Source organism: Coturnix japonica, chromosome 2 (genome assembly GCF_001577835.2).
Source record: "Coturnix japonica isolate 7356 chromosome 2, Coturnix japonica 2.1, whole genome shotgun sequence".
NCBI lineage: Eukaryota > Metazoa > Chordata > Aves > Galliformes > Phasianidae > Coturnix > Coturnix japonica.
The window spans coordinates 114,080,114-114,102,720 of record NC_029517.1 but is presented as its reverse complement, the minus strand read 5'-3'; positions in this window follow the sequence as shown (position 1 = coordinate 114,102,720).

Below are 22,607 nucleotides of genomic sequence, written 5' to 3'. Positions count from 1 at the left end.
ACTTACATTTTTAATATCATCCCTCCCAGCTTGCTGTTAGCTTTAAGGTATCCACACACAACAAACGAATAATAAATGTGGTAGATAATAACTCAGTTACAAACGAGATGGCTATAAGAACATTTTATTTTTTCTAAATCACCCTTCCTCACTGTGGGAAAGGCATTAAGCTCTCTTGGGGATGGGGCAATAACTCACAGCTCGGCCTGCAGGTTGTCTGAGGAATCTCTCAATACAAAGCCAAAACACACGAGCTGAGAACAATCTGTCTTCTCAGAAAAAGAGCAGAGCTCTTTGCTAGCAGGTGAAGTGGGAATAGCTTTGTGCCATGGAAAATGAGGCCCCGACAGTGTTGCGTTATTAAAGTGAACAGTGCTGTCGATACGCTAATAAAAAAAGGGAACGTTGGCTGTGAGTACAAGGAGCAGGCTGACCTTGTGGAGCTCAGCTCAGCTTAGCTGGGAGAGCTTGCAGGCATGATTAACTCAAACAAGAGCATTTTATGAGGCCTTTTCTATCATTGTCTGAGAAAGCTGGGTGGGGTGGGTGCAGATTTACAGTTTGGGAGGCACCGTTATCCGCCAAAACGAGCTCAGCCTCTCTCCTTGGTAGATGTGCTTTATATTTTCATGTGCCACATTCTCTGTGAAATTCTGGTTATTGATAGCACTTACTGTGCTTAGCACAAATCTTTGTCCTCTGAAGGACGGGTGAAAAATTACAGCGCTCAGGGATAGAGGTCACCCGTTCTGTTTTTAAACAGGGTATCTGAGTACTGGTGTCCAAAACACAGGGCAAAGCTTAGAGACACAAGGTGGAGAATCTCAGAAGAAAAAAACTGAAGATGATGCTGGTACTGAAGACAAAGTAGTAACTTCTAACATTCGATTGAAAAAATAAAATATTAGATATAAAGAAGAAGTTGGGTTTTTTTTTGCTTGTTTTTTTTTTTTTTATGACAAGGGTGGTGAAGCACTGGAACAGGTTGTCCGGAGAGGTGGTGAATGGCCTGTCCTTGGAGACATTCAAAGGTCACGCTGCATAGAGCTCTGAACCTCTAGAAGTAGGTGTCCCTGTTCACTGCACAGGAGTGGGACCAGATGGCCTTTACTGGTCCCTTCCAACTCAAACAATTCAGTGATTTCATGAAAGCTACTTGTTTGAGCTGTTTCCAAGAGGTTGGGACCCAAAGTGCTGCTGTTCTACTTGAAGCTACAAACCCACTTCTGAAGGGCTCCAGAGCATTTTCACTGAGAAAATAGTTACTGCCCTTAAGCTGGGATTTGGGAGGGGAGCCAGAGATGCTGCCAGCCACGGGTTTGGATTGCTCCATTGCTGTCTGCAATCTGTTTATCAGATTATGGCAATATGAGTGTCACATTAAGGACAGCCTCAGGCAGCAGAACTTTGCTTCTGATGGCTGCAGTGTGATTGCCATCTTGCTGGTAACACGTCTTCAGAGCTGTTAGGCTGTGCAATGGCAATTACAGATATAATGAGCTACGGCAGTGTTGCAACCCCTGATATTATCGCCAGTGTCACCTGAGAAAATGTTGTACAAGGCTCACAAAGAAGGGATCCCTGCAAGTATTAGCATTTCCATGGGGCTACTCCCATTCCTAACTTCATACATGCAGACATTAGGGTCTGACAAGACTGAGATTTCAGAAACAAAATACTGAAAAGAAGACAGAAGAGAAGGAGATATGAATATGATGCTAATTTACATCAAAATTAGACACTTCTAAGTTGGCACAGATTTTTTTTCTGAGGACATGATGTTTTCTCACGAGAGTATAAAAGGCAGCAATATTGGTGGTACTACAACAATTCTGCAGTATCCACTGTAAGGAATCCCACTGAAAATTGTTTCATCTGAGAGCAGGAGAAAGAATGCAGCCATAAACTGTGGCAAGTGGGAGTTTAACAACATCTGAGATATACTGTGCAAAATACCTGTGCCCATGCCATGTCCCTAACCATCCCCTCTTCTTCCTTTCTGTGCTGTATCTTCTACAAGAAAACAGTAAGATGGAGAATTAGGAAGAAGTTGAAATTAAGAGTGAGATGTGCATTTCAGCAAGACAGTTCTATAAAAGGAAATTACTCAGCAGCATTGGGAATACATCAGAAAAAAAAAAATCAGGATTTACGGCCCTCGTCAGCTATTTTGGATGAATCAGATCCAAAAGAAAAAATCTGAGCTCTGGTTTCTGGAAGAAAGAGCAGTACTTAGTCATGTGCTGGGGATAGGGATGCTTCAGGCTGAGATGGTAGTATGCCTCAACTACTTCATCCTGTTGTGATCAGTCCCTGCGTATCCAAGAGAAAAACATTATTCTCAAGCTGTTGTTTTCCCTGTTTTGGGGGGATTGTTCTGCAGGGCTGCTGGCCCTGGTCAGCCAACTGGGCTCCTACAGGAGAGCAGAGGCAGCCCTTCTCTCCCCACGAATGCAGTTTATCTGGTTCATGGATCACTGCTGCAGCCTCGGTAGTCACCAGTGAGCTACATCCCCAGGTTTGCTGGGGGTGTCTGTGGTTAGTTAGCTCATCAGTGCATCATCCCAGTGGGTGCCTTGGGTATGAATGGTGAGAGATGGCACAGGGTCATGTTCAGTCTTCATTTTGTGCTGCAGTATGGTGATATTTTCATTTAAATGCCAGGCAGAAAAACAGTGTGTTGTGCAAAGAACAGGATGCGAGTCAATCCAGTTTAGCTCAATATTCTTATTTAAAAGAGTTATTGTGAACTATGCAGAAAGCACAGTAGCCTGCAGCTTTCAGTTCCAAATGATCCTGAAAGACTGTATTGATGTATGCTACTCGTTCCATTTAGGCTGAGCTCTGATTTGTTTATGGACCCAGATAAAGTGTCACGGTATGCATTAAGCATTATCATGATATTTTGCAATCGTGCATGATTTGTGGAGAAGAACTGTTTGAACCAAACAACATGTGCCATGGCAGCTGAGGTCTAGCTAGTGTTTTCTCTTTCCTTGCATGCGTATCAAAGCCCCTCTTAATATCTAGATTATGCAAAATGACAAAACCATTTGTCCATTTTTGGGAGAACATTTTCAGGGTAGGTCAGTAAGGTGTGATGGGAGCTGCTGCCTGCAAGGACAAGTGGGACTTGTGGCTCTGGTAAGCCCAGATAACCACTAGGGAATCCTGCTCAACAGGTGTCCTGCACAAGTCATGTATAGAAGTGGTCATTTTCAGAGGGATTCAGCACCAGAGCCTGACACAGGCATTCCAAGTTACTGTCTGCAAGTGTCATCTTTCTCTATCAGCTCACCACAAGGGCTTTGGGCCTCCTTAAGTAAAACAGGTTTTCACTCAGGAGCCTTGGATAGAACTGAAAGCATGGTCACCCTGAAGAGGAGAACAGGATGCTCAGACAAGCAATAACCATTGACTTGCTGTGCCTGCTACTAGATCATCATCTAAACGCTGGCTTTTCAAAGTCAGAGACAGCTTATAAGTATTTTCCTGCTCCTCTGGTTCACTAGAGGAATAAAGGGAAATTAGGGCCTTGAGAGCCTCTGGATAAACATGCAGAGGAACTGAGCAGAGTACAGTTGAAGAAAACGTGCCGTGTTCATGACTTTCAGCTTCTGCTCTTGGACTGAGCGGCTTGTTGTGCCTTAAAGCACTGTTTTTCAACTTTGATTTATCATGAAAGGCTGTTACGGGAAGTCTGGAGAAAAAGCCCAGCAGCAAGCGGGATGCTGACTCCGGCCCAAAGATGGTCACACAGCCCTCAGGTGCACAACTACCACTGCCCTTGCTCAACACAGAGCCTGAGCAAAGCAGAGGATCTGAGCTTGCTGCCTCCAGTCTCACTCATCCCTGCCTCTTGTTAACCACTGTTTTGGAACAGTTGCTTAGATACCGCAAGCGCCTGGCTTTGACTTCGGGAGAGTTAATTTGTCATTAAAACTTGACAATACCAAATGTATTCTGGGGTTGAGACACACTTGCAGATGAAAACCACAACATTGGTAGACATCTTCATTAAATCTAACTCAACAAGGCTTTTGTCAGAGATGTGGGTGAGCCTCCCCCCCCTTTCCTTCTCCCAAGTTCTTGCACATATTTGCAAAAAGACTTGCTTAATTTCACATGCTCTTGCCTTGCTGTAGCTAGGCTCAGCTCTGCTCACTTCTGGACCCGACTGCTCAGTGGGGTCTCCAGGAACACCTTACATTTGTCAGCCCTCACAGTGGCAAAGTTCTTCAGTCTAAAGGCCATGGCTGCAGGCCTAGCACTCTAGCACTCCACAGTTGTTGCATATTTTTGGGAAGCCACCTGAGATGCAAGCTTTCTGGCTTATGGCTTACTTCTTCAAGGACAGGTGAGTGAAAGCTTCACTTTAGACAGAAATAAGTTTACAGCATTCTGACTTCATTATGTAAGGAAAAAAATAGCGATATTGCACGAGGAGGCCCTCCCATCCCACTGTACACCCCATTCTGTTTGGAACCTGCTTACATTCATGTTGGCAGGATCCCCTAAATACTCTTGTAGTGACCTCCTTGGCCTCCAGCACACAAAAAATGGTTGAAAGAATAAAGCATTTCTAATTCTTGTGTAGCTTTTCCAGATTTTTGGACAAATGATGATTAAACACAAGCAGTCACAGACCTCTTATCCTGGATAAAAGCTAGCTTATCTCTCATGCTTCTTTCTCTTACATCCAGAAAAAGTTATTACTATTTAAACAGTAACAGAACCTGCTTTCTGTGCTGTTCTGAAGTGCTTTTGTGACTGATCACTCAAAAATGCTGTGATTTTCCCCTTGTCACTAATATATTGATGGCTGTGTAGGAGTCTTGCAGCAACTTGTCCCGCTGTACATGTTGATTTAAGAACTGTGTTGCCTCTAGCTGTCTGGGGTCAGAACTGGGCTGTTGAGATCCCTAAAAGAGCAGCCAAATAATGCTGGGTTATTCTTCCCCTTCACTGGGTACATCCACTGTCTAAGTTACTCAGAAACACGGATTTGATTGGATGTCACTGTTTGTGAAAGTGCTCCTTAAATACAAGTTCACTGGACCAAGTTGTGCAGTCTGTAACCAGTCTCTGTTCCCAAGCAGAACAATTGAAAGGGTCTTACTTCAGTGAAAATCAGGCCACTCTTTCATTGTTTCCTTATTAGTATCTCTCATCCTAACATCTAAAACGGGGCCCTTCTTTCCCTTGAGAATCATTTTAACTGATGTAACATGTCACTAAGAACAAATAACCTAAGAAAAGTGCTGTAGACAACATTTTAATGAGCTTTATCAGATGATGAAAAATATAATGCTTCCCTGTGCAGTCATGGGGGAAGCCATGAATCTTGACTTTGACAGTGGCTCTGGAAATGAATGAAGGCAAAACAGATAAGGTTTTTAAGTTTCAGCTTTCAACCTTGAAAACCAGAATCTCTATCCTTACTTGCTCTGTATGAAAACTGTCTGAATCTACAGATGCTTATGATGCACTTCCATGTGGAAATGCCCACTTCTACAATAAACAGCAGTTTTGAGCCATATTGGCAGAGTAGAGCAGGAAATGTATGACAAACAGGGTACTTCTTTCTATTTTTACATACTTCTAAAGAAAATAACTTTTAATGAAATCTTGTCCAAAAAGACTTCCTAAAAAGCAGTTTAAAAGAAATCCTTTCACTGTTAGAACAAAATGGCCCATTTCTTCACATAGGCATAATCAGCTATCTTAATCAAAGTTATAAAGGGTACAAAGGAGGTCTTAAACTGAAATTGAGTGCTTGTTGCTTGACTTGTCCAAGCATATGGCAAACTGTACAAACAGCTGGAAGAAGGATGAGTTGGATCTCAGGAGGCTGCCTCACTGTGCTTTGCATTTCTGGAGATTCACTGGATCCAAGGAGTCACCTCTCCCCATTGTTTATCACTAGGCCTCCCACTACGTTTGTCGTTGCCCAGTTTTACTGACTAGTGATTTTTCAAGCTACCTTTTGTTTCACCATGAAAGATTTTGCAGTTTACAAACTCTGTAAAGGCCCTTTAACAGAATTATAGAGTGATAGAATATCCTGAGCAGGAAGGGACTCACAAGGATCATTAAGTCCTATGGCTGGAGAAAAATTGGATGGAGTGAATCAATGAAGTTGTTCACATCAATTATCATCAAACAAAGAAAAGAACCAACCAGTTGTTTTTTAAGATGAAAAATGAAAATGTGATTTAGTACCATTTTTTGTTCACCTCAGACAAGATGCATCTCTTAGCGTGACTCTATCCTTACTGTAAGAAAACAAAACACAAAGTAGTTACTGTAAAAAGAAGATAAATTACCTTAAATGGACAGCAGATTTCCCTGTTGGTAATCCCCAAGAGGAATAAAACCAGGCTGTGCTGACAGCTTTGTGGTATTGGGGAAGAGAAGGGAAGCTGATAGATATGAACAGATGTAACAATTTAAAACTGTTTGCCAGTATAGATAAGTGTAGTAATGCTCTGTATAACTGTATAATGGTCTAAGTGACAATTTTTTTTTACAGAGACACATGCTAGGGTGCCCTCAGCAAGATGCCAAATATCCAAATGCTACAATGGAAAACATACAGAAGGGATAACTCCTTATCTGATACCAAAACAATGAGCTTCAGGTAAAAATAAAATAGACAGACCATTTATAAGTTACTGCAGGAAGATCTGGAAAGACAATCTCATTGTTTATTAACTAATGGTAGTAAAGTCTGCATCTGTCAGGACACCTACTGACAGATTTATTTCTGAGTGTAACGGGGAGAATCTATTTTTAGAGAAGGGTAGTATATTTTTCTTGTAATTTGAAAGTTCAGCAGGAAGAAATAACTCAATCTTGTACAGAATTCCAAAGGCAGCGCTGTAGTTTTATGAGCACTAGATTTTACCAAGATTAGTGCGTTGCGCAGCAAATGTTAAATAAAGAGGTTTGCTTTTTAAAGAAAGGAATTGCTTAAAATAAAATAAAATAAATGCTCTATTAAAGATCCTGCAATCAAGTTGGCAAAAGAGGAGGTCTAAATGCATGCTGGGAGGAGGGCATTTTGTTCCCAGTGGAGAAAAGCTTCTTATCATATAATCATAGAGTCACAGAGTCATAGAATGGCTTGGTTGGAAGGGATCTCAAGGATCATGAATCTCCAATCCATGTGATGCAGGCAGGGCTGCTAACCTCCAGATTTAATACTAGACCAGGCTGCCCAGGGCCCCATCCAACCTGACCCTGAACACCTCCAGGGACAGAGCATCCACAGCTTCTCTGGGCAGCCTGTTCCAGAACCTCACCACTCTCTCTGTAAAAAATTGCCCCCTGATATCCAACCTAAATCTTCCCTCCTTCAACTTAAAGTCATTTTCCCTTGTCCTGCTGTTATCTACCCTTGTAAAGAGTTGACTCCCCTCCTGTTTATAGGCTCCTTTTAAGTACTGGAAGGCTGCAATGAGGTCTCCCCACAGCCTTCTTTTCTCCACACTGAAGAAGACCAGCTCCCTCAGCCTGTCTTCATAGGGGAGGTGCCCCAGCCCTCTAATCATCTCTGTGGCCCTTCCTCTGGACCCTGTCTAACAGCTCCCTGTCTTTCTTGTATTGGGGGCTCCAGACCTGGACACAGTACTCCAGATGGGGCCTTGTGAGAGCAGAGTAGAGAGGGACAATTGCCTCCCTGTCCCTGCTGGCCACCCCTCTTCTGATGGAGCCCAGGGTAACATTTGCTTTTCAATCCACAAGCACACACAGCAGTGCCACTGACATTCTTGTGTGACCATAAGATCCCTTATCAAAAATGTGCTTTGATTTTGTGTGACACTTAGCTCGTAGAGGAGGGGACAAACTCAATCTTTTCATCTGAAACGCTTTTGTGAGAACATAAGATGGGGTGTGCACTGGGACTGAGTGGTTGTTATCTTCGTGGTAGAACTCCAGGGTGACCCTATCCAACCAGCATCATGTAGTCTACATTGTCTTAGTGCTGAGAGTCTGTGGCTGGAGAAAATTGGTGGGAATTCATCAGTTGTCACCCAACCAGCGAATTAAATTCAAAATACGAAGGTCGAATGTCTCATCCTCAAGGATAACAAAGAGAAAAAAAGCAGACCGTGTTAAACAAATACAATGTGGTTTGGAAATAGTCTCTCACCTCCAAAAATTACTGAGAATATTATGGAGTTGAGTGAACAGATGTTCACTAAACAAAAAAAAAATAAATAGGTGGCTGCTATGGAAAATGTTCGTGCCATTAAGCAAACAAGCACCAAAAACATATTCTGACCATAAATATTTTCTGTTTTGAAATATCATTGCAATATTGCATTAGTGGAAGGAGCTGAAATTCAGCTGTTTCTGTCCAGGCTCCTCTGAGGTCTGGACTTCTTCAGGGCAGGACATCACCCTAAGTGCACCAGAGAGCTGAGCAAGAGAAGCCACAAGCTGCTTGTGGGAGGAAGGGGAAGGGGAAACATAGATCCTGCTCTTTCTAGTGGGCACAAGCAGAGGCAATTCAGAAAATGTGATTTAGCTCAAAAGATTTGGATTATTTGATAAAGATCTTGAAACACCCACTGGATCTTTCCCCATCCTTTCTCCAAGTACAAATGCATTTTCTGATCTCCTGCCCTGCTCACAGTTTATCAGCTGTGACAAAGTATGCATTGCTCTACATCTCAAAGAAAAGACAATACAATGAGTGTCAGGTGTTATGACAGGAAAAAATGATATTCATTTGACATTGTTGCAATTTGGATGTCTGGAGGAACTTGTGATCCAGAAAAACTGCCAACATCTCCATCTATTTAACAAAGTTGTGTCTGATACAGCCTTGACACAGGCTCGCTTTTCAGGAACAGAAGGCAGCTGAGGGACTGCATGCATTTAGGACTTTTAGGCAGGCTCATCTAGGAAGGCACAATAGGAAACCTATATAGGAATAAGTGTTATTTCCTTACATTGTTGGATATTTATTTTACCTTTCAGGCAGACAGAGTGGGTAGGGGTAGCTGATATTAGATCTGGCATCAAACTTTTCCTCCTATCTATTATAAATGAAGTTTCAAACTAAGCTTTAGCAGGAGTAGTCATGCTCTAGTTCTATAAGCAAAGAACAAAATGTGTTTTGAATGTTTCTGCATTTTCAAGCAGAGTAAGCATCTTCACTGAAACCAAAATATTAAACTGGGAGGGAGAAAAGGCCTAAGTTTAGATCTAGATATGGACCATGCATAATCCTCCTCTGCAAGGCTTGAGCACTCAGATGCAACTCACAGCTTTCTGCAAAAGAAATCCTGTGATAATAGAATCATAGAATTATAGAATGGCCTGGGTTGAAAAGGACCACAATGATCATCTGTTTCAACCCCCCTGCTATGTGCAGGGTCACCAACCACCAGACCAGGCTGCCCAGAGCCACATCCAGCCTGGCCTTGAATGCCTGCAGGGATGGGGCATCCACAACCACCTTGGGCAACCTGTGCCAGTGCGTCACCACCCTCTGAGTGAAAAACTTCCTCCTGATATCCAACCTAAACCTCCCTTGTCTCAGTTTAAAACCATTCCCCCTTGTCCTATCACTATCCACCCTCATTAACAGCCATTCCCCCTCCTGTTTATATGCTCCTTTCAAATACTGAAAGGCAACAATGAGGTCTCCCAGAAGCCTTTTCTAAGCTAAACAAGCTCAGTTCCTTCAACCTTTCCTCATAGGATACAGTCAAGTAAATTTTTATAGGTTATAGCTTGAGTGACTTTAAAATGATTACTGCTCACTAAAAAAGCTTGCGGATTTGAAACAGCATCTTTGTCTTCGGAAAAAAAAATAATCATTCATGCTCAAAAGAACCTTCAATCTATTTGTGCAGTGACACAGTGCATTCAATTTCACTAAAGTACCCGATGTTGCAGAAAAGCTGGGATGTTCCCATTGCTTTTCCCTTTGTCTTATCATCACCCATCTTCATTGTGAAATTCTGACCTACAGTTAATGAAGCCATGTTTCAGTTCTTTGACAGCAAATATCATCCTTAGGTGAAGCCTATGCTTTCCTGAGATTTCTGCTCAGCCTCTGGAAGTCAGAAGGCCATATGTGTTGGAGAAGAGTCAATTCAAACACAATTTCTGTTTGATTCAGGACCTGCAAATCAGATCATTCTGATACTTCTAAAAGTCATTGGGAAAAAAAGCTCACCAGACATCCTATCTTATATTGCTTGCCTTAGCAGGGACAAGCTCTTTGTACCCTATTCATCTCAATTAAGGAAGTGTTTGCATTTAACATAACCAGATCCCAGCCCTGGCCTCTAAACAGAAGCGTGAGGAAGAGGAAGGAGTTGTTTGCTGAAGAGACTGCTGGTTGCAATTGGTCACTGGAAAGGAACAAAGAAAGGAAAAGGAGAATGGAGCAGAAGCAGAATAAAGTGAAAGGGAATGAAGAAAAGAGAAGGAAAAGAACCATCCTCAGTACTGCTGCTTCATTACCTGTCCAGAGGGTCAGATTTTGCAGTGACATCTGAGACTTAACTCATCCCTACTGTGAGCCAGGAGAATGAGAAAACAATAGGAAAATTGCAAGCAGACACTCGCCAGATAAATGTTTTCCATTTGTAGTGAGGTTAGAAACAAATAATCAAATCAAGACTGAGTGCAACTTTTGCTTTTTCCACAAAGTTTCTGCTGCCAAAAAGACTTCGTGTCCCAGTGATCTGGTAGCACTGCCAGGCGAGAGCAGCCTCCACCTGCTGGGATGGCTCCCACCATAGCACTGCACTGAGTGACTGGGCTGCAGCACCAGGCCTTCCCCTGCTTCCTGCTGCTCCTGCTGCATGCAGGACCGATATTTAGTGGAAATTCTTTACTCAGAGGTGGTAAGGCGCTGGCACAAGCTGCCCAAAGAGTTATGCATGCCCCATCCCTTGAGGTGTTTGAGGCCGGGTTAGATGGGATCCTGGGCCCTGATCTAGTTGGTGGCAGCCCTGCTTTTGGCGTAGAGTTGTAGCTAGGTGGGTCTTTAAGGTGCCTTCCAACACAAACTGTTCTATGGTTCTGTGATTCTATGAGTCTTGACATGATCCCGCAGCACTTGGGGGAATTCAAGCAGCAGAAAAGCACACCTATCATTAAGAAATGTTGTCAAGCCCCCTTTGCAGTGCTTAGATACCACAGCATACCAAACATTGTGCTTGAAGATGTGGAACAAAGCGCACTTAACCTTGATAAGCCAGACTTCACAGTGAAAGTTTTACTCCTTCCTAACTAGAATGAGTTCAGAGAGACAACAAAGATATTAATAAAATATGCAGCACAATCCACACAACATTCTTTCTTTTCTCTTCTCCTGTGAGAGGGCCTGGTATGTCTCCAGTCCGGGAGTTTCTATAAATCAGATGATCCTTGTGACTCTGAGAAGTTCTTTGCTTAAATTGTTGTCAATGTGATCTGCAAGGTGTAGGACAGAAAGCAGAAATGTAACTGCACTGTATTTGCACCGCACTCCAAACTGAGAGAGAATGGAAAAATTCAGAGTCAGGCTGGAAAAATAAAATCCCGGTTTCTAAACAGTAAGAGCTGTGAGATATCCACTGCTTTGTTTAATATTTTTTCCACGTTAAAAAGTCTATTTGTTTTAAGGTGTATTTATAGAAGGCATTCCACTATTCTGCATTTTACTGCACCTCTAATTGTAATTGATGTTAAATATTCTGTGGCAGAGAGGAGGTGCAATAGAAAAGGTGTCGTTTGCTGTACAGTAAGTTGAAAGTGGCTAATTTAGCTTTGCCTACAGAGCCTGGAAGAATATTTTGCTGTGTATTGCTGCCCACTGCTTTGGCTGGTGTGGTTTCCCAGTGTTGTTAGACTTCAGGCATTCTCTATTGTGCTGTATACAATACACTCAGTACATCACTCAAGCTGACCAGGTAAAGCACTCAGACCTAGCTGTGCCTGCAGTGATGGCATTTCTTATGGTCAGCTAAGCCAGACACCCCAGCAAAGTGCATTGCCTTGGTGGAAATCCCACTGCATTCAGGGAAAATGTATGGGAAACCTCTTTTCTGCCCAGCTTGATCCACCCCAGTACTTGTTCCAAGGCAGGAAGAAGCAGCAGTGCGGAGATGGGCTGTAAGCTGAACGGTGGGTGACCAGCCCACATCCCACGTCATCGCCAAGCCACAGCAGGGCTGGGGCCCAGCTGTGTGCGGGGGTCTCCAGCTGGTTTGTCCCATTCTGCAGATTGTTTCTCTCCTGGACATTCATGCATTAAAGTCTGAGCTTTCCTTGAACTGGGAAGCTATAGATTGAGAGAGTCTCTTGAATTTGTCAAATGTCACACATCCATTGCCTCAAAAATTTGCACTGACAGATGGAAAATGTGGGAAATCTCCCTAATCTCAATTCGTGTCCAGGAAAACAGGCTGTTTCCTCGCATTGAGTACTGAGGGTATAACACTCCCGTTATAAAAGACCATCTTTTTCCATCTTCAGATCATTAAGCTCCCATGAGGCCTTGGGATGTTTTCATAATTATTTCCAGTTTCTAAAATTTCTTGTAAATACAGCCTCCTCAGCTCCACCAACACAAACAAACCAAGCAAGGCTGAGGGCTGGCACCCGCCTGTTCCCTCTGCCCAGCTCTGCTGCCTGGCACCATGTTGGCCTTCAGGAGCCCTCACGTCAAGGTCTGGCTGCCTTCAAGGGACAGTCTGACCAAGGAACTTGTCCCATGGGTAACACCACTCTCCTCAGGGAGAACGCTTGGCTACGTGTCTTTGGCCATGCCTCAGGCTGCAAGGCCAAGGCCTAGGGATTTTGTTTATGGTGATGGATGCAGCCCATTGGGCCCACTGTGGTGCCCAGCGCTAAGTTTTCTTTCCTTAATTTTGTTATTTCAGTTTAAAATGTTGAAACAATCTCTGAGGGCTGTGCTGCAGTCCAGTAATACATCAAGTATTTTCATGGCATGTACTGAAGGGTCCAGGGCTGTATACGAAGAGCAGGTGAGGTGAGGCTGACTGAGGTTGCAAAGGCTGCCAGGGCAGTGCAGAGGGCTGTTGAAGAGGATGGATCCAACTGGATGGGCATTATCATTCCTGGCACCTGGTGGGAGAGTCTTGGCAATGAGGAGACAAGTCCAAAGCCACATGCACATGATGCTTCAGAGGGAACCAGTTTCTGTGTTCACACTGAATAACTGAACACTCTCTATAAATCTATTTACCTGCAGTCTTCCACAATCCCTCTTGCATTTCACAACAGAGAAGCCTCATCATCTTTGTGTAGTAAGGGCCCAGTTTTTGATAAAAAATGTATGCATGTGTGACACAAATATCTTTTGATTACATTATAAAACCAAGGGGGGAAAAGCCAGTGAGCTATTTGATTGGGTAAAGGAGTTTCAAAGAAAGGGAAGCAATCAAAAAACAAAGAAACTAGGAAAATACTGAGTAGTTTAGACAAATTTATTCTGCACAAAGCTGGCCATCTGGAACCAGTTACTGAAGAAGAGATGTGGGATCACATAGATTGTTTCTGGAAGAGGAGGGGGATGAGGGGCATGGAAAAAAACTTGGTCAAATTAAGAGCTAGCCACAAATGCTGGGCCAGATGACTTTTCCTCTTCTTATAATGACATCCATTCTCATCTTTCTATATCTTGGCTAATCACTGTAATGAGAGAAAATTACAAAGAGCAAGATGTAAAGGAGGAATCAGAGGGACCTGGGTAAGATGAAAATAACTTTATTTCTGGTATGCCTCTCTGTAGTAAAACTGAAATTCAAAACAGGGTTGTCTCTCTTGTGCAACAGACATCTGTTGCTCTTCTGAAGTCTCTGGGCACAGAAAATCTTTCCAGAGAGCACAGAGCAATCATTTGGGTGTTTTGACAGGTTTCCAGCTGTAAGCCATATATTTATTTTATAGTAAATTTTAGGTTAGTTCCTAGAATTTAAAACACATTGAATCTGCTTTTGTTTTACAATCTGTAAATGCTTTTAGAGCTCGATTCTTTATTTAATGATTGATAGGCACAACACAGCTGCTCTCTCATGGCCTGTATTTTCAGAGTAACCTTATTCTTCCCAACATGCACCGCTCAGAGTTTTTAATATGCCAGAAGAATACAAGCCAAAACATCTGCAAGCCAAAAATTCCCTGAAATAGGGTTAACTGAATGCTCGGAAAGGTGAACAATTTGTAATTCAGATCTGCATGTGCTGGTATGGACTGCCTCTCACATTACCCAGGACAAGAGAGGATGGTTTATCTTCAGCTAGTACAGGAGTATGTTTACTTGGCTCAGCAACAGACAGTGGATGGTAATGCGTGGGTTACAAACAATGTAGGCATGTCAACACAAAGCTTCTTGGACAACTGCACGTAGTTTCTCAGAAGGGCCAATTAACACAGGTCAAGCATTACATCAACACAGTTATAACTGCTCGTGGTAGCGAAAGCAGCTCAGTCAGAACTGGTGCCTCAGCATGGCACTGTCCCATAACCCTGCTGAGGGAAGAACTGGCGGGAGCAAAAGTGCTGTGTAGCACAGTGGTGATATGCACAGCATCAGGGCAGTAACCCAGCTGAAATTCATTCTGCTGCCTGCCCAGCCATTTCCAGCAGTTGGTTGGTGCCTCTGTTTAACGATGTGCTCTGCTGAGCCCTGAACTCTCATTCAACAGGTACATTATGACCTTCCTGACAGCAATTAAATAAAAAATAAAAAAAAATCTAGTCAGTTTCTACTTTGACTTCAGTTTATATTTCAAATGCTATGATAAAATGGTCTCCTAGTACTAAGGAATGTAATGTGCCATTATAATGAACGCCACAGGCTCTCAGAGTTAGGCGAGCACCCAAGCTACGTTATTATTGCTTGCACATAATCTTCCTTCTTCTTAGAGGTACAGTGCTGACAAACCATAACTTTGGATTTGCCCAGATCATGTTCCCACCTGTAAATGCAGCACATTCACAAATCAAATCTATGCTTCAGCAGGACAAGCCACAGCAACTACTCCAACACAGCAACTACTCCAAATTCACCTTCTGACAGGTCAGTGCAAACACACTGAATTCTTTCCTTGATGCCAAGTAGTTCTTCAAGGAAAATAATTTGTTTCCAGAAAGTATTTCCCTCCTTTCCTACAAAGCACTGGGACGGGAAATCCTGTCAGCAACAGCTTTGACAAGTGTTTCTTTTTAAAATACTCTCATTAATACCTTCATTCTTCTCAGAAAATACTTGACTGTTCAAAACAAGCTGCCCACATGCTCTGCAGATCCTGGTCTGGAGCTTTCCCTTTTTCTTCTGAAGAGTCCTGAATTCCTACCCCCAGACCTAAATTGGGTGCCTTTTGTGGGCTCCAACTGGGAAAGCAATAGTGCTCCATATCATTTCAGACCCCTTCTCTTCTTCTGTCAGTTTCCCCTACCCTTATGACATCTTCCAATTAACAGTGTATTTTTAACATACAGTGCTGGGAAAAGCCATTCCATTAGTTCTTTTGCAGATGGAAAATCATGAGAGTTACCAGAACACTACTGGGTGAAGAGAAAGGTGTTTAGAATTATAGAATCACAGAATGGTTTGGGTTGGAAGGAACCTTAAAGTTCCAACCCTCTGCCATGGGCAGGGCTGCCCCCACCAGCTCAGGCTGCCCAGGGCCCACCCAACCTAGCCTTGAGTGCCTCTAGGGATGGGGCGCCCACAGCTCTCTGGGCCAAACAGGAGATGTTAAATAAGGAAATAGTCAATCACACTGGGTGCTGCAAGTGAAGATGCAATATATTTGAAAGAGTAAGCAGAGTGTACAAGAGAGTCCCACATGGTCAAACAATAGCAACACTGTGGACAGGCATAAGATTGCATTTGTTAAAGGACAAGAGAGGAAATGCTGCAAGAGAGTTGTAACCTTGATCCCAGCTGTGCTCTGAGAAAAAAAAAAAAAAAGTAATTTACATTCCTCACAAATAAACAAGGCTACATCAAAGAAAATACTGGACATACCACCAGTTTCTTCTAACCTACAAGATCCTAACTTTCAGCTCAACGGGGTGACTTTATTCCTCCAAGTAACCCAAGAAAAACTGAAGTAGGGAATGGTTTTATATGACAACTAGTCAGTAAGTTAGAACTGTAGGCATTATTAGGCTGATCAATGCAAGCTGGGATTCGTAAAATAGCTTCCCACAGGCACTGATCCAAAGCCCATTAATGGGAATCTTTCCTCTGACTTCAGTGGGATTGGAAGAGCTCCCACTCATCCCACCAAGACCCCTATCTGACTGACAACAGGTTTAGAGGATCCACCTTGCACTGGTGGTCATCTTGCATGACAGAAGATGCTTCATCAGAGGCTCTCTTGAAAGGCTGATGCAATGCCTGAAGAAAAGGGTTGATGTATTATTATCTGCGTGGCATATGTGAACACAGGAGGACATCTACTGCAATGTAAAAGCTCAGAATAGGAAGGTTTTTATGTGTCTCACCGGATATTTCTAGCACTCAAACAGTTAATGAGTTTCTGTAAATTTGCATGAAGCTCTCTCTGACTCCTTGGCAAAGGAGTAACTCTTGCAGATAAATCAGAAACTAAATAAGCTGTCATTTCCTGCACTTTTTCCTTGTGTTGGATTTGAGGCGCTGGCACAAATAAAAGGTGACTTCTATCACGTCTCCTCCTCCCTGCAGTATCTCCCTCAGTCGCACGGAAAATTTTGCAAACTTTGGCACTGTCTGCATTCTAGCAAGTCATGCTAGCAAAAACAATGAAGCAGAATTAATGAGGAGAGTTAGCTTGTACAACAGTACAGTGCATCAGCAGCAAACGAGGAAGAAGAGCCATCTGGATGGCCCTGTGCACAAGACTGAGAAAAATAAAACTGATCTGTGGGTGAAGCAGGTTACAGTGAAGTGTTCACTTCCAATCATGGTAGTATTCCAACTATATTCCTATATGAACCAGGAAAAGATATAGCAACCATGGCAGTACGGAATTACTCTAGTGTACAGGACTCTTATATTGATCAATGAAGAACAGCTTCTCAAAGTACAAGGTCCCAGCACTGCGCTATTTTCTGGAAGCACAACATATTCTGTACAAGCTTAGAAAAATGCATAAGTTTTGTAAATCCTGTAAATTCTCTTACAGAATATCAAGAAAAGCCACAGATCAGAATTTAAATATTCCCACATATTTTAGAGCAAAAGATAATCTAGAAGTTGACTTCACTGCATGGGACAATGACTACAGTGAAGAATGTGGTGGAGGTCATCTGTTCATTTAAAACAGCCTCAGCTCATTTTTACACACATCTTTTATTTAAAGCCTCATGATTACAAATAACAGGAATATGGATAAAATAAATTCTAGTTTAGAAAAACACAGTGTTGGGTGATAGCTAATGACATTCCCATAGTCAGACAGACATGGGACAGCACGTACCCACTGCACACTGGAGACAGCCTCAGCAATAGCTGTGGGTTCTGGCTTTGCTTTTTGCTACTGCAGGTAGGAAATTAGTCTTTTTCCATTATGTGCTTCCACAACAGGGAAAGAGTCGTCCTTGTCTTTTCTTTAATTATTCTTTTGTTTTAAATCACTATGTCATCCTTGAGTAGCAAATCAGAACGTGAACAAATATTTAATTTCAGCTGTTCAATTATATACCTACTATCTAGCAAAGGGCCATGGCCAAATAAGCCTGTTTGTTTGTTTGTTTGTTTTATGAAGTAACAAAGACAACTTTGCTTTCTGAAGAGCGTATTTGTATATTGCTAATTATCCTTTCTGAGAGCGCACCAACTCAGGTTTGCATGGAAAAACAAACAAAATAATGCCATTAAATTGGGTCCCAAGAACATTTCAAATAATTCATGGTCTCAGACTAATTAAAATTGAATGTGGAAACAAACATGCTTGCAATTTGCTAGGATAATATTGGATATTCATGACTTTTGTCAGTCTGGCCCATATGTGACAAAATGAGGCACATGCAGTTGAAGTCTAATATCATAATCATGCAGTATAAGTTGCATAAATTGAATTAACATTGCAGAGAATTGTATCAGCCTTTGCTCTTACAAATCTTTACTTCAGAGTAGTTTGTTAACTCATCAAGAGAAATCCATTTGATAATTTCATGCTGCTTCCCTTGCTGGAATATGCAAGCACATCCATAAGTATCAAAACTAAAGCCTGGACTAAATGATAACTCTGCTTTGGGATGTACTCTGCCTGCTCTCAGTGCTGTAATGCATACATCCAATTTTAAACAAGAACTGGAAGGATATATTTACTTACGATAAGAAATAATTATAAGGAATACATTTTCTTTCTATTTGAACATTAGGATAAACTAAGGACAAGGGGGAATGATTTTAAACTGAGACAGGAGAGGTTTAGGTTAGATAGTAGGAGGGAGTTTTTCACACAGAGGGTGGTGATGCACTGGAACAGGTTGCCCAAGGAGGCTGTGGATGCCCCATCCCTGCAGGCATTCAAGGCCAGGCTGGATGTGGCTCTGGGCAGCCTGGTCTGGTGGTTGGCGACCCTGCACATGGCAGGGGGGCTGAAATCAGATGATCATTGTGGACCTTTTCAACCCAGGCCATTCTATTATGCTATGAAATCCCTAGCAAACCTCTAAGGATCTCAGGCAATACTGGTTCAGCAGTATGCAGGATTCCCTTGTATGATCTGGGTATGTATATGCTTTGAGGGATGGGGTCAGGAGGCTCCAAAGAAATATTCAAAACCGATTTACTCTGTGCTAGTTAATTAAAGACTGCGACGGAGGAAAAAGGCTGGGGATCTAGGGGAATTAATTCAGGGCTGAAAACAGGTGCTTGAATTTATGGTGGATCCAGAGACAGAGGAAAATTTGGTGACCTACATCACTCCTCTCAAAGAACGGAACAAAATCCATTGTTTTCTAGCTGCTTGGCCAGTGATGCCAGTGCTCCTCTAGGAAGTGTGAGACCTGAGCTCCAAACATTTACCAGCTCTCAGCAGGCTGCAATAACTGCTAGCAGAGGGGAGGAAGAAGAGACGGGGACACAGCCCCTCCTTCTGTCCAAACTGCATGCTGGTTTGGAAATGCAGAGACTTGGCACTTCAGAAAGAAAGGGAGAGAGAAGTCTTAAGGAATACGTGACGACTCTGGTAAGGATATTTGACAACGATAAGGGAATGCTGTCGCTCCCACTTACAAGATTATGCCTGTTTATATGAAGTAGTCAGAAGTAAGAGGCAGAAGCAGTCCTGCAGCAGTGAGGAGAAAGTAGTCTACCAGGCAACCAGGATAGATAAGGGTGGGTCGAAAGTCACAGGTATGGACAAGGAAGTTCAAGACTCCAGGTCTGAAGCCACAGTCTCCTTTCCAGGAAGAAACAGATTTGCAGAGCCAATATTTAATGCCATCCCAGCAATAGGGCTGCAGAGACAAACCCAGCACCTGTAACTCACCTGTAAGGAGTGAAAGGGCTGTATAGCAGAGCCTTGCCTAACAGTGGAGGCTGGTCAGTGCCTGGAGGTGACTAAAGCCTGACAGTTTAAAGGACCAGACACCCTAGGAACATCTCAGTGCTCACACTGTTCTTTTAGGAATAAAATGAAGGGGAGTATAAAATAAAATTTAAAAAAAAAAAATGAAGACCTCTAAGATCATCTAGTCCAACCACCAACCCACCACCACCATGCCCACTGAATCATACAGCTTTTGCTATAGGGGGTTAGGAATTGACTTGATTTTTTATTTTTTATGTTTCCAATATCATTCTTAATGTATTGTTTCCAGTGTCAGCATCAGAACCAAGTAGCCACACAGGCATTCTGCTATTCAAATGATCACAGCAGTCCGCAGCTCTTTGTGCCCTTACATAAATAACCCTGTCTATCACAAAGAAACAAGGTCTACACACATACATGAGAAGAAATAACTTGGATTAGGAGTAAAGTGGACATTGTCACCTCTTGCTTCCTCTGAAATCCACGATACTACAAAGTCCACAGCCAGATATATCATTGATTGCAACTGCTTCTTTCTCTTTTCTTTTTTAGCATCCAGTTTTCTGGCCATGAACGCTATACAAATCACACAGCAGTAGGTTTCCTTCATGGAACCTTTGATGTCTCCACAAATAACTTTGCCATCGGGACTGCCGTTGCTTTGATCCACCGCCACCACAGATTATAGGAAAAGAATCAAAACTTTTTTCCTGTGCTTGCAAAATTCTCCAGCAGCCAAACAAGCAAAGCTCGTTTGCATCCCCTGCAGCCCCTCCCCATCCCGAGCCCGGACGCTGGCTGAGCAAATGCTGCCCTCTGTCTGGCTGCTCGTCTCCCGACCCCAGCTGAGCTCTAGCAAAGGCGAAGGAAATGACACTTTTTGGCTCTGCTGGGCAGGTGATAGGTGTGTCTCAGTAGGACCTTTCTTCATTTCTTGCACCTGCTGTTTAGAAAGACAGCGTTTCCGAAGTCTGTAGTGTCTTCGGGTACTTATTACTGGAGCCTGCAGCTTGTGGAGGAAACTCTGCAGAGGGTAAATGAGCTGCTGTGCAGTTCCCTCGCTTCTTTGCTCCTTTAAGTTGTAAAAATCAATGCTGGAAATCCACTTGATGTCCTTCCAGGGGTAACTAAATTTCCAGGAGCAACAAGACCTCTTTTTCAAAGACTCGAATCAAAGTCAATTTAAAACGACATAGATAGACCTTACACAATCACAAATGCTTACACATGTGTTCTAGTTGTTATGCCTGAAATATTTTTCAATGAAAGCCCATTCTGTATTGCTGAGTTTGCTTAGAGGTGTCAGGGCACTCCAGAAGGGGAGCTTCCCAAGATGAGGCCAGCACTTGTGTTTGGCTAAAATATTTCTAGGGAGGACTGTGATTATCTCTTTGGCAATCAAAGCCACTCTGAGCATCCCAGTTGATAGATGTCTTGAGTAGGCTGTAATTATAATCTTAGAAAAACATTTTTTCAGGGTTTCTAGCAGTTCCTTATGTTGATTTTGCATATTATCTTCCTAAAAACAAAGGATGATTGTAGTATGGGATTCTGATTGCACTGATCGCTATCAGTAGCTCTGAGCATTTACATTGCAGTGGATACCGCTGGCTCCTTTATGGGTCCAAATCTAATTTGATTAGTTATTGCCTAAACCCTGTCCCAGTGGAGGTCCCTTAATAAAATGATATGAGCATTAACTGTAATGGCTGATGCAGAATAAACATTGAGTATAATCCAAATGCTTCCTGCAAAAAACAGGAGGAGGCCAGCAACCAGCTCAGCAGCTGCTGATCCCTGCAGCCATCATACTCTCAGTTTTCTTCAAGCTTACACATCAATTTTCATACCTAAGCACCTCTGCCAAAGACTGCAGTTTCAGCTTCTACATGGACAAAAGCTAAGGACTAGAGAAGGGAAGCTGAAGGCAACATTAGTATGTAGTTTGAAGTTGAAGGACTGCAGAAATATGCCTTCCATCTCTGGAGCAGGGGTAAAAAAAGTAAAAAATGTGAAGTTAACCTGGAAAGACACAGCTACATCAGCAACACTGAGGAGAAACTAAAAGAGTAGAATGCTCCATCCCTGCAGGCATTCAAGGCCAGGCTGGATGTGGCTCTGGGCAGCTTGGTCTGCTGGTTGGCAACCCTGCACATAGCAGGGGGTTGAAACAGATGATCATTGTGGTTCTTTTCAACCCAGGCCATTCCATGATTGTATGAATAACTTTAGATTAGACCTAGAGTATTTGTTTCAATCTTTTATTTTTACTGAAAATCGATTTCAATTTTAAAACAAGGCCTCTTAAAAACCTCACTCTGAAGAGCTGAAATAGGATAACTGAACAAGTTTAAGGCATTTCTGAAATTGCTTTAAAATTTGTTGTAGCTGTCCACTTCCAATAAGCAATTTGAGAAATCAGCGAACTTCTGAGTCGCTCTAGTAAAATTACACCCTGCCTTCCACTATAAGAAACTGCCAAAAGGACTTGATATTAATGGTTCTGTGAAGGTTTTAGCCTGTTTACATAACAACTCTGCTAAAATAGTGAGTATGCAACTGAGCAGTTTATTTTTGAATAAATAATTTCTCCTAGACTTGATGGTCTGTGGGCAGGACTCTTGCCCTGCTGCGTCCAGCTGGTCAGATGAGTTGTTCATGGCACCAAATTGCTCACATACATACACTGACCCAGGTGAGCAGTGTCCTGCGCACACTCGGATATCCCCATTTATATGCCTAAGGATATGGATAGCAGGTCCAACAGGTTCTAGGAAATGTTAGATCCCCTAATCTCCACACAGGGGAAAAGAATTCTGTACTCCAGGACTTTGGGAGCCCAGGGAGTTCTAGAAAATATGTGCAGAAGCCACATCAATTCCCACCAGAAAAAGAAATGTTTTTAAATGTAATGAACAGTCAGTCTTTTTAAGAGCATTTTGCCTGTAACACAGGAAAGGAGGGCTTTGACATCAGAAACAGCTACTCAGCATGAGCCATTTAAGAAAAAAAAAAATCTTCTCTGCACAAAATGCTTAATTTGCTGCTCTGTGAAATAGAAATATTTGAGAATTTCAGTTTAAAACAAGGGAGCTT